Source organism: Hylobates moloch, unplaced genomic scaffold (genome assembly GCF_009828535.3).
Source record: "Hylobates moloch isolate HMO894 unplaced genomic scaffold, HMol_V3 SCAFFOLD_16, whole genome shotgun sequence".
NCBI lineage: Eukaryota > Metazoa > Chordata > Mammalia > Primates > Hylobatidae > Hylobates > Hylobates moloch.
This window is the reverse complement of record NW_026652291.1, coordinates 5368044-5378784: the sequence shown is the minus strand read 5'-3', so window position 1 is coordinate 5378784 and position 10741 is coordinate 5368044.

Genomic DNA, 10741 nt, shown 5'->3' with positions numbered 1-10741 from the left:
ACAAACCCTGAGCTAGACACAGAGTGCTGATTGGTGCATTTACAAACCTTGAGCTAGATACAGAGTGCCGATTGGTGCATTCACAATCCCTTAGCTAGACATAAAGGTTCTCCAAGTCCCCACCAGACTCAGGAACCCAGCCGGCTTCACCCAGTGGATCCCACACCGGGACTGGAGGTGGAGCTACCTGCCAGTCCTGCGCCCTGCGCCCGCACTCCTAAGCCCTTGGGCGGTTGATGGGACCGGCCCCGTGGAGTAGGGGCCGGCGCTCGTCGGGGAGGCTCAGGCATGGCAGGCTGCAGGTCCTGAGCCCTGCCCCGCGGGGAGGCAGCTAAGGCCCAGCGAGAAATCGAGCGGCTGGCACTGCTGGGGGACCCGGCGCACCCTCCGCAGCTGCTGGCCTAGGTGCTAAGCCCCTCACTGCCAGGGACCAGCAGGGCCGGCAGGCCGCTCCGAGTGCAGGGCCCGCCAAGCCCACGCCCACCCGGAACTCCAGCTGGCCTGCAAGCGTGCGCGCAGCCCTGGTTCCCGCCCGTGCCTCTCCCTCCACACCACTCCGCAAACCGTGGGAGCCGGCTCCGGCCTCGGCCAGCCCAGAGAAGGGCTCCCATGGTGCAGCCGTGGGCTGAAGGGCTCCTCAAGCGTGGCCAGAATGGGCGCTGAGGCCAAGGAGGCACCAAGATCGAGCAAGGGCTGCCAGCACGCTGTCACCTCTCAGGATTATAGGTGCCTGTCACCATGCCTGGCTAATTTTTTGTATTTTTAGTAAACAAGGGGTTTTGCCATGTTGGCTAGGCTGGTCTTGAACTCCTGACCTCAGGTGATTCTCCTGCCTCGGCCTTCCAAAGTATTGAGATTACAGGTATGAGCCACCACGCCTGGCCAAAACATATTATTTTTTAAGGAAATGGATGGATACTATTTTTGGCTCAGGCATTATGCGAGGCCTCCTTCCAAGAGCCTGCTTCTCTCTCTCTCTCTCTCTTTTTTTTTTTTTTCTGAGAGGGAGTCTCACTCTGTCACCCAGGCTGGAGTGCAGTGGTGCAATCTCGGCTCACTGCAACCTCCGCCTCCCGGGTTCAAGTGGTTCTCCGGCCTCAGCCTTCCAAGTAGCTGGGGTTAGGGGCGCCCACCACCACGCCTGGCTAATGTTTGTATTTTTAGTGTAGATAGGGTTTCACCATGTTGGCTAGGCTGGTCTTGAACTCCTGACCTCAGGTGATCCACCTGCCTCGGCCTCCCAAAGTGCTGGGATTATAGGCATGAGCCTGAGCCAGCATGCCCTGCCTTCTTTTTTCTTTTTTTGAGACAGGGTCTCATTCTGTCACTCAGACTTTAGTACTGTGGTGCAATTGTGGCTCACTGTAACCTCAAATTCCTGGGCTCAAGCATTCCTCCCACCTCAGCCTCCTAAGCTGCTGGACTACAGGTGTGTTCCACCATGCCCAACTAATTTAATGTTCTGTAGAGATGAAGTCTCATCATGTTGCCCGGGCTTGTCGCAAACTTCTGGTCTTAAGGGATCCTCTCACCCCGGCTCCCCAAATGCTTGGATTACAGGTGTGAGCCACTGCACTCAGCGAATGTGATTGCTCTCTTTTAGTTAGGTTTTTTTCCCCTTTCAGTTGCTTTTCTATGGTTTTTAAGGAACAAATGTATCAGCTGGATATGGTGGCTTCTGTATGGTGGCTGGGTATGTGGAGCCTGTCTCTACAAAAAATACAAAAATTAGGCGTGGTGGTGTGCACCTGTGGTCCCAGCTACTCAGGAGGCTGAGATGGGAGGATTGCCTGAATCTGGGGAGTCGGAGGCTGAAGCCCACTGCACTCCAGCCTGGATGATGGATTGAGACTTTGTTTCAAAAATTAAAAAGAAAAGTATCAATTTGTGTCATTCCAAAAGGAAGGGGCGGCTTCAGTAAAAATGAGTATAAAGTAAAATAAAGGTAGAGGAGTCAGACAAAGGAGTATAGTTAGTATGCAAAAGTGCACGGCAGGCCGGTCTTGGTCAAGGCTCACGCCTGGAATCCCAGCATTTTGGGTGACTGAAGTGGGTGAATCCCTGGAGCCCAGGAGTTTGAGACCAGCTTGGACAGCATAGTAACCATGTCTCTAAAAACACAACAAAAGTATATGGCAGAAGGTCCTGCACAAATGCCAAGGGGGGAAGGAGGGGAAATTCACATTTGACAGCCTGCTTCCTGGTGGCCAGTACAAAAGAGAAACAGGGTTAGATAGGGATTCTAAGGTTAAGAATCTTATCCATTACTCGGGAGGCTGAGGCAGGAGAATGGTGTGAACCTGGGAGGCGGAGCTTGCAGTAAGCCGAGATCGCACCACTGCACGCCAGCCTGGGTGACAGAGCAAGACTCCGTCTCAAAAAAAAAAAAAAAGAATCTTATCAATTACTGAGACCTCAGGGAAACCTCTGCTGTGGGTCTCCATGAAGGGGCCTGTGTGAATGGAGAGGATGTGCATTGTGATATTTGGATGTTTGGAAAATCCAGCTAATCTGGGGAGAGAGTCAACTTTGTATCCTCGTCCTGAATTTTTTTTTTTTTTTTTTTTTTTGAGATGGAGTCTCACTGTGTTGCCCAGGCTGGAGTGCAGTGGCGCAATCTCGACTCACTGCAACCTCTACCTCGGGTTCAAGTGATTCTCCCACCTCAGCCTCTGGAGTAGCTGGGATTTGACTACAGGCATATGCCAGCACGCCCAGCTAATTTTTGTGTTTTCAGTAGAGATGGGGTTTCACCATGTTGGCCAGGCTGGTCTCGAACTCCTGACCTCAAGTGATTCGCCTACCTCGGCCGCCCAAAGTTAGTAAAGACGGGGTTTCACCATGTTAGCCAGGATGGTTTCGATCTCCTGACCTCGTGATCCACCCGCCTCAGCCTCCCAAAGTGCTGGGATTACAGGCTTGAGCCACTGTGCCCGGCCTGGATCGTTATTTTAAAAAAATCTTTATTGTCTTTTTTCTGATTATAAAGGTAATATATGCTCATTATCAAATTTTACAATAGTTCTGAAATATATAATACAGAATGTGAAAGTTCTCTGTCCAGCCTGGGCAACATGGCAAGACCCTGTCTCTACAAAAAATACAAAAATTAGCTGGGTGTGGTGTGCACACCTGTAGTCCCAGCTACTGAGGAAGCTCAGGTGGGAGCATCACTGGAGCCCAGAAGTTGAGGCTGCAGCAATCCCTGATTGTGCTACTGCACTCCAGTCTGGGTGACAGAATGAGACCCTGTGAAAAAATAAAGAGAGAAGGAAGGGAGGGAGGGAGGGAGGGAGGGAGGGAAAAGTAAGAAGAAAAAGAAAATTCTGTTATTCCAGCTCAGATCTAAACAGATCATGTTTTTTGGATAAGTGAATAAACTTTTCTGCCTTCTTCATAAGATGTTGGATGCATCGAATGAGATAAAAGGTTTGTACCCACTGGGTAGGTAGGTGGGTGTGGTTATTACCCAGGATCCCCATGCTGGGCTCAGGGGGCCTGTGGGAGCCTTTCTCCGCCATCCTCCACACAGTGCTAGAGTATCTAAAGGCCTCCGTGGCTCCCCCCGTACGCGCCCTCCTGCCTGCCAGCCAGCCCCAGGTGCCTCAGCCTGGTGCCCCAGGCTCTTCCTAGTGTCCCAGGTGTCCTGCCCCAGCCCAGGTGTCCAGGCTCAGTTGTTATTCTTGCTCTGAGGCATCAGGCAGCCTCACTCCTTTACTCCCAATCCAGTCTCCACTTCTGTGTCCAGGTTGTGTCCTCTGCCTGGAGTGTCCTCCCCTCTCCCATCACTACCTTTCACACCCAAGGTCTGGAGGCTCTGGTGTGGACTCCGCTCCAGGATCCTCTCCGCAGGAAACCAGTTCACGGTTCTCTCAACTTTACCTGCATGGGTAGAAGAAACTTAACACCCACTTCCTGGTTTTGTGGCTGACTGGTTTCGTGTGTTGTGCTGGAGGCTCCTGAGGGCCGAGCTCCCCAAGCTGAGCTCAGTTGTCTGAATGGGACTTGCAGGTTCACCCCTCGGGCCTTTGGACTACTGTGTCCTCCTCCTCCCTTCCATCCTCTCCTGCATACAGGTAATTCCTACTGACCTTTAGGCCTCACCCAAGCAGCACCTCCTCTGTGAAGCCCTCCCAGCCTGCCCCAGTGGTCCCTGCCCTCTCCTTCCCCCTGCAGCTCACACTCCTGGCGCCCCCACCATGCTGGGAGCATCGAGACAGTGGCTGCTTCTCAATCCCCTGCATCACCAAGTCTCCCTTGGCTGGGGTGACCACGGGTGCACAGGGTGAATGAAATCAGAAGTGTATTTGGTTTTTGTCTTAATGATGACTTAACCATTTTAAGAAGTGTTATCAAAGTAGAGTCCCCTCCAGAGGGCATGGGCTTATTCTCACATGTGGCCAACTCTCCCATCACCTTGGCCTCTGCAGAGGCCCTTTGAGCTTATGTACCGGACAGCAGTGTGGCCAGGGCGGGCTGGGTGGAATCCCTCATGCACCACTTGCCAGCTCCCAGACCAAGGGAGCCAGCCTTGACCTTTCCGAGGGCCAGGTTCTCCACTGGTGAAATGGGATCTTGGGACACGACCTGTGAGAAGGTATGCAAGACCCCCCTCGGGACCCTGGTCAGAGGGGTTGGTGACACAGCCTTTGCTGTTGCCAGGGGAGGGAGCCCAAAGATGAGTCAGGCAGCTGCTGACTGCAAGGTGCTTAGAAAACATGGTGGGCATGACCTTTTCCATCCATCCATCCATCCATCCATCCATCCATCCAGTAAACATGCGTTGAGCACCAGTATTGAAATGGGCCCTAGGGATGGAGCAGCCCCAGCCCAGGTCTTGCCTAGCTCAGCCCAGCAGGAGGCCAGGCCTGAACACAAACACCTGAGATCAACACACAGGCTGTGTGTGGAGCTGGGAAGATACTAGACAGCAAGAGAAGAGAGGAAACCCCATGCTGGGGGTGGCGTGGGGTAGGGCATTTTCAAGGAGACAGGAGGTTGGGGTGGCAGAGGGGGCAGGGGGATGGGAAGGCCCAGCAGAGGAAACAGCATGTGCAAAGGCCCAGAGTATGAAAACTGGCTCTGTGCTTCTCTTTAGGCAAACACCGGGGTCAGGGAGGCTCTTCCTCTCTGCCCCTCCCACTGAGCTCTTCACACCCCGTCACCTGGGTGGGGGTTCTTAACCTGGGATCCACAGAGAGAGGGGAGGGGAAGGGAGGTCAGAGGATAGAAGCCAGGGGGCTTCTGAAGTTGGGTTGAAGGAATGTATGCGATCTCATTTTCACCCACCTCTGATATTAAAATTCCCACAGTAGTAGGTGTTAGCTGTCCCTGACTTTGTCACCAAGAGAAACCCAGATATATTCATATCACATTTCAGCTGTTGCAGAAATCTCTAAATATCATTTATACTCACTGGTATTTCAAAATCATGGTGAACATTATTAGACTTGCAACTTTAGTCTTGTTATTTAATGTGTGAGTAAAATACATTATTACATGTGTGTTAAGAATTTTATTAACTGTGTTACTGTATTTTTTCTCTGTCTTTCTGCAAGTCTCATTCTATCGCCTAGGCTGGAGTGAAGTGGCACCGATCTCGGCTCACTGCAGCCTTGACTTCCCAGGCTTAAGGGATCCTCCTGCCCCAGCTCCCGAGTAGCTGGGCCCACAGATGTGCTCCACCACGCCCGGCTAATTAAAAAAAAATAAGTTTTTGTAGAGACGGTCTCACTGTGTTGGCCAGGCTGGTCTCCAACTCCTAGGCTCAAGCGATCCTCCCGCCTCGGCCTCCCAAAGTGTTGGGATAACGGGCATGAGCCCCGCGCCCGGCCAACTATTTACCATAGTAGCCTTCCTTCCTAATCTTATTTTATTCATTTAAAAATATTTTGAGAAGGGCTTTGTAGGCTTCCCCAGGCTGCGTCAGGGTCGGCATCTAGAGCGAGGACCAGGCTGGGGCGGGGGGCAGCGTGTTCTCAACCGCAGGGCCTGAAGCGGGGCGGGAGGGCAAGGGCGCACACTACCCAGGCAGGGACAGGGACCCCGCAGAGCCTGCCAAGGGGCAGCCACGCGGCACACGGAGCCGGAGAGGAGGGAGGAGCCTGGCCCGCTCCCGGCCCCCGCTCGGGTCGGTGTAGCCCAGCCCCAGCCTCCCAACTGTTGAGGATGAGAGCAGGGCCGCGGCCTTCGCCCGGCGCAGCGCCTGCGTTCCCGCCGCCCTTCCCCGTGCCCACGAGGAAGCTGCGGCAGGAAGAAGGGCGGAGGTGCCCCGGGCGCCTGAGACGGCCCGGCAGTGGCCCCGCTACCCTCGCCGCGCACACGCAAAGCCGCTTCCCAGGCAGTTGCGGCGTTTGGGGCCCGCTTCCTCTCGGGCCGGGCCTTCGCCGGCCGCCTGCCTCTACAGGTGTCCCCCGGTTCCGTGACTGCGACTCTCCCAGCGGAGAGGGTCTCCCAGGAAGCAGGGGCGAGGAGCCCTCGAAGGCCCCGGGCGGCAGCGGCTCTCAGCGCGGAGGGCGGAGGGTACGACCGCGACAGAGGCGCAGCGACAGCGAACTCGCGAGGTGCACCCGGCACAGGCCCCACCCCGCGCTTCCGGCTCTCAGGGCCCTCGTGCCCCGCCCCGCCCTCCTCCCCGGGGCCCCTCGCCCCCCGCGCCCGCCGAGCCCCGCCCCGGCTGTGCTGGATCCTCCACGCCCATCGCCAGGGGCGGAATCCCAGCCCCGCCTAACGCAGGTGGAAAGAGGCGCAGAGAGGCCGAGTGACCAGCTGGGACTGCAGGGAGTTGGTGGCAGCGCCGGGAGAGCCCAGGCTCCAGACTCCCTGGCTGGGTTCTGCCCCCACAGCCCGAAAAGAAAGCAAGGGAGCCGGTGAGGGTGACACCCAGATAGGGGCGAGATGCACATTTCGTGTTCCCAAGGTGGTGTCTGTAGTAAGATAAGTGAAACTCGAGGCCCAAACGAGGACACAGCTCAACACACGTTCTATTTTTTCAAGAAGGCAGGGAGGCTCCGAGTCAGGCTGCTGAGTCAAAACCCAGACCCCAAGCATTCCTAAGCCGGGCCAGCTTCAGCCTCAGTGCCCCACGCCTCGGTTTCCTTATCCGTAAATTAGGGTAGGGTGTAGCTTGTACCTACTCAGGTAGATAATTGCCTTTTTAAAGCGGAGAAGAAATGCTCTCATCCATTAGCAGTGGGATTCTGGGTGATTAAAACTCGTTTTTCAGTGCTTACCTGTCGAGTGAAAGCTGTCTTATTTCCACTCACTGGAGAGCTCTGGAGACTGGAAGCTGTGAGTCTTGGTTACTGATGTATTCCAGCTCCATATGGTGCCTGGTGCTTCGTATGTTTTGTTGACCGAATAAGCAAATGACTGGAAGCCTATACCCATCCTCTCGGATCACTCACTTGAGTAGGGAGTGATTCTAATCCTACCCCAGAGCGGTTTTGATCATACGTGGAAATTGGGAGCTATAGGAGACAGGGCCCTGCAGTTAAAGGGAAGGGGCAGGCTTCCCGGAAGAGGTGGCCCTAGTGGCAGGAGGAGTCTGGATGGGCCACACGTGGGCGGAGGCTCCAGCACAGGAGGCCCAGGCGTGCCTCCAGTTCAGCAGGACACAGCAGAAGAGTAGGATAGGCAAGTGGTTTGGCCACAGGTGAGGGCCCTGAGTCTGACAGTAAATCTAGATTTTATCAGGGGACAGTGGGGACCGGTGGAGAGAGCTGGGATCAGGAAGACTGGCTGGGGAGGAGGCCTGGGGCAGTGCACCTTAGGGTGCCACCATGGTCCACTGGTGAGGTGGTCTGGTCTGGGAGGATGGGAGGTTCATGAAAGTACAAGTTAATCAGGAGTCGACCTTCCTGCAGAGCAAACTCCAGGCCCAGATGGCATCCCCCGTGACTTTTAATATACATGTATGGAACAGAGAGTTCCGCTTTTACACAAACTCAGAACACAGAAAAAGAGGGGACTGCCCAACTGGTTCTGTGAGGCAATGATAACCTTGACACCAACACCTAATAAGGGAAATATGAAAAAGAAAAAGGACAGGGCAATCTCATTCATGAAAAATAGACACAAAAATCCCACACGAGTAACAAACTGAATCTGGCAGCTTCTAAAAAAGACAATACAACACAGTCAAGCCTGTTTCTCTCAGGAGTGCAGGGTCTGTTCAGCATTGGAAAACTCAGCATCATCTATCACTTTAATGGAAAAAAGGAAAAGTCGCACCATCCTCTCTAGGCTCGTAGAGAAAACTAAAGATCCACTCATGAGAAAAACTCTTAGCAACCTAAGAATGGAAGGGACTTCCTTGCCCTGACAAAGGGTAGCTGTAAAACCCCATAACAAACATTGTGGATAGTGGAGGAACAAAGATAGCTTTCCCTGTGAGAATGGAAACATGACAACGATGCCCATTGTCACCACTTCCAGTAGGGTGCAAACTGTACTGGAAGTCCAGGCCAGGGAAGAAAGGCAAGGAAAAAGAAAAGGATATAACGATCTGAAAGGAAAAAAACAAACTGTCATTATTTAGAGATGATATAAAAGCCAAAGAATCACAAGGTAAGTTACCATGAGAGTTGAGTGAGCTTGCTAGATATAAAAATCAATATACACAAACCCACTGCATTTTCATTAAAAAAAGTTTTATTTATCTTTTGAGATGGGGTTTTGCTATGTTGCCCAGGCTGGAATGCAGCCTCCTGGGCCCAAGCAGTACTCCCACCTCAACCTCCTGAGTACCTGGGACTATAGGCACTCTCAGCTGCATTTTAAAATTCCAGCTGTAACAGTTAAAACATCCAGCAAGAAAAATCATTTATAGGCCGGGTGCGGTGGCTCACACTCCCAGCACTTTGGGAGGCCGAGGTGGGCAGATCACAAGGTCAGGAGATCAAGACCAACCTGGTTAACACAGGGAAACCCTGTCTCTACAAAAAAATACAAAAAATTAGCCAGGCATGGTGGCACACACCTGTAGCCCTAGCTACTCAGGAGGCTGAGGCAGGAGAATCGCTTGAACCCGGGAGACAGAGGTTGCAGTGAGCCGAGATTGTGCCACTGCACTCCAGCCTGGGTGACAGGGCGAGACTCTGTCTCAAAAAAAAAAAAAAATCATTTATAATAATATCACAGACCTCTAAATAAAACAAGTACATACAGAGATCTCAGGAACGAAATAAAATAAAACAATTTTTTTTCTTTTTTGAGACAGAGTCTTGCTCTGTCGCCCAGGCTGGAGTGCAATGGCATGATCTGGGCTTACTGCAACCTCTGCCTCCTGGGTTCAAATAATTCTCCTGCCTCAGCCTCCCACGTAGCTGGGATTACAGGCGCCCGCCATGACGCCCAGCCAATTTTTGTATTTTTGTAGAGACAGGGTTTCACCATGTTGGCCAGGCTGGTCTCAAACTCCTGACCTCAAGTAATCTGCCTGCCTTGGCCTCCCAAAGTGCTGGGATTACAGGCATGAGCCACCGCGCCTAGCCAAGGAAACAGTTTTTTTTAAAGTACAAGATCTCTATGGAGAAAATCAGAAACCTTGATTGTGAGACAAAGAGGACATTGTAACTAGAGAGATATACGGTGTCCATGGATTAACATTAAAAGAAGTCCACTTTCTCCATGTGATATATAAGATCCATGCAATCGCAATTAAAACCCCAATGGTGCAAAGCGATAAAGAAATGCAAGGCTCTGAGTATCACAAAACTGCACTAGGACCTGTAGGGAGAAGGAAAGGTCATGGTCAGGCTGGGGCACAGCCTCTGGGATGCTGGCTGTGTTTATATCTTTACCTGGGTGCTGGTTCATGATACAATTATTCTCTAACTTCTTCGCACAGTTTTGTATACACTTCTGTATGTATACCTTTCTCACCAAATTGAAAGCAAAGGAATAAAATGTAGAGACGATCAGAAAAAGGACAGCATTTGGTGACTCAATTTACAAGCAAGAGGGGCTTGAGGAGTCAAAGATAACTGTGTAATAAAGGGCCATTTTATTTCTGGACTCAGAACTAAGGTTGAGTCTCCCCGCCTTGCCCATGCTTCCAGGAGCGCACTCTCCTGACTTGATGCAGCCAGCAGGGCTCTTGCCACCAGCCTTAATGCTTTGGAAACAGGTCCCCCCACTTCTGCCCTTCTCAGTGACTTATCTAGGCCTCTTGCCTCGTGCACCCCAGCACTGTTCTACTGGCCAGCTCGTGCCCCTTCTGCTTGCCAAGTGCCAACCTCTGAACCCCATCCTGAACACCCGTTGCAGCCCAGCAAAGCCCCCTGTGCCAGCTTCGATGACTCATTGGAACAGGAATGGCACTGCTCGACAGCACAGCACCTGCTCACAGAACCTGCTGGGCCTGGGCTAGAAGCCTGGCTTCAGTGCAGCTGCCCACCTGCTGCCACTCATGTCTGTTTGCATCAACCGCTGTTTTCCTAGCCCCGGCTGACTCTAGCAAGGCACAGGGTAAAAGAGAGGTGGCCCTGTCTGCTGGTGCTCACAAGCTTCTGGCAAACTGATGATGGCCTGACTGATGGCGTCTTCAGTGAGGGAGGCCCTCCAGGACAGCACGTAGGAGGCCCTGCCTGGTCCTGCTGTGGCCTGCTCCACAGGCTTCAGTCTCCCCACCCTGGTCCTGAGTGCACCCAGTGAGCTCCTGTAAATTATTTTAAAAGCCCACGTGGAAGCTGGCAGAAATGGGCCCTTTTTGTTGTGACTTTGTTTTTTTGAGACGGAG